General features: G+C 40.7%; 1 protein-coding gene across 1 annotated transcript in view; it reads right to left on the bottom strand.

Annotated features, from left to right (window-relative positions):
- The window catches only part of ccni (cyclin I), a gene marked incomplete in the record, with an annotated part of 9,670 nt that extends 8,838 nt beyond the window's left edge, over positions 1–832 (bottom strand). Inside the window, 1 exon segment of the mRNA XM_014024447.1 lies at positions 578–832.
- Between the last annotated feature and the right edge of the window lie 856 nt (positions 833–1,688).

Raw genomic sequence — 1,688 nt, forward strand, 5'->3', positions numbered from 1 at the left:
GAACAGAATCTGTTAAATCCATTGTTTGGGGTTTAAAACCTTTTTAATATAAGTTTTCTTTATTAGACTTTGTTACATGTTTGTTGTTTATCCAGCTGGTCGTTGGACCTGATATATTATATAAGATCTGTGGCTGCAGGTGTTATCTGGAGGCACAAAAAGCTACATTTACAGAGTAAACACAGTGAAAACTGCTGCAGCTGTGCTTAAATATTACATTTTAGAAACAAGAATCTTTAAATTATCTAATATTTAAATAAATATGTTTTTCTGTAGACTCTTTAGATTTTTCTTCTTTTGAACGTTACTAAATAAAGCACATCTATGTGCTAAACATTTCATAAAATATMCCAGGCTAATTCCTGGAACGGAGCTAGCTTGACCTGCTAGCAAGCTAAAAAGCTACAACGGATCAAACTCCAGTTTTCTTTAGAATGAATAATTATAACAGGTCACTACCTTCCATTAATGTGAAATAATATAAGAAARATAGTGTTTTGCTTCTGAAAACATCTAACGTATCGAAAGGACGTTTAAATGTCCGACTAGAACTCCAGAGATTAGACGGAGCCCTTACCTCCCCTGCGAAGCGGAGAAAACCACAGTTGGGTTTCATCCGGTCCTCTTGATGCAAGATTAAAGAAAGACGGGCGGAACCAGAACCCGTGGCCCGGTTTAGTCGTCCATTGTGGCTGCCATGGWGCGAAGTGTCAGGGAAAGAAGGGGTTGTTATAAAAAATATTTTAAAAGAAATGAACGGAACATAGACGGATGCATCCACTTCCGAGGAAGAGGCCCTGGGGAAGGAGGAGACAGACAGGCCCCGCCCACTCCGGGCTGCTCGGCTCTCCGAAACAATCGCACCTTTGGTGCAACATTTATTATTATTATTATTATTATTATTGTTGTTGTTACTGTTGTTACTGTTGTTGTTGTTGTTGTTGTTGTTGTTGTTATTTCATACAGAGCCCGCCGGGGGTCAGTGGTGAAAAAAAGAAAAACAGCTGCCAGAAATCTGTGCACACGGATTGCTAAACTGAGAGCACAGATTAGTAATCCGTGCGCTTAGTTTAGTAATCCGTGTGCACAATTTAGTAATCTGTGCGCACAGTTTAGTAATCCATGCTCACAGTTTAGTAATCCGTGTGCACAGTTTAGTAATCCGTGCGCACGGATTGCTAAACTGAGAGCACAGATTAGTAATCCGTGCGCTCAGTTTAGTAATCCGTGAGCACAGTTTAGTAATACGTGCGCACAGTTTAGTAATCCATGCGCACAGTTTAGTAATCCGTGCGCTCAGTTTAGTAATCCGTGCGCACAGTTTAGTAATCCGTGCGCTCAGTTTAGTAATCCGTGCGCTCAGTTTAGTAAACCGTTCGCTCAGTTTAGTAATCCGTTTGCTCAGTTTGGTAATCTGTGAGCACAGTTTAGTATTCCGTGCACACAGTTTAGTAATCCATGCGCATAGTTTAGTAATCCGTGCGCACAGTTTAGTAATCCGTGCGCTCAGTTTAGTAATCCGTGCGCACAGTTCAGTAATCCATGTGCATAGTTTAGTAATCCGTGAGCACAGTTTAGTAATCCGTGCTCACAGTTTAGTAATCTGTGCGCACAGTTTAGTAATCTGTGCGCACAGTTTAGTAATCCATGTGCACAGTTTAGTAATCCATGCGCACAGTTTAATAATC

Source organism: Austrofundulus limnaeus, unplaced genomic scaffold (genome assembly GCF_001266775.1).
Source record: "Austrofundulus limnaeus strain Quisiro unplaced genomic scaffold, Austrofundulus_limnaeus-1.0 Scaffold423, whole genome shotgun sequence".
NCBI lineage: Eukaryota > Metazoa > Chordata > Actinopteri > Cyprinodontiformes > Rivulidae > Austrofundulus > Austrofundulus limnaeus.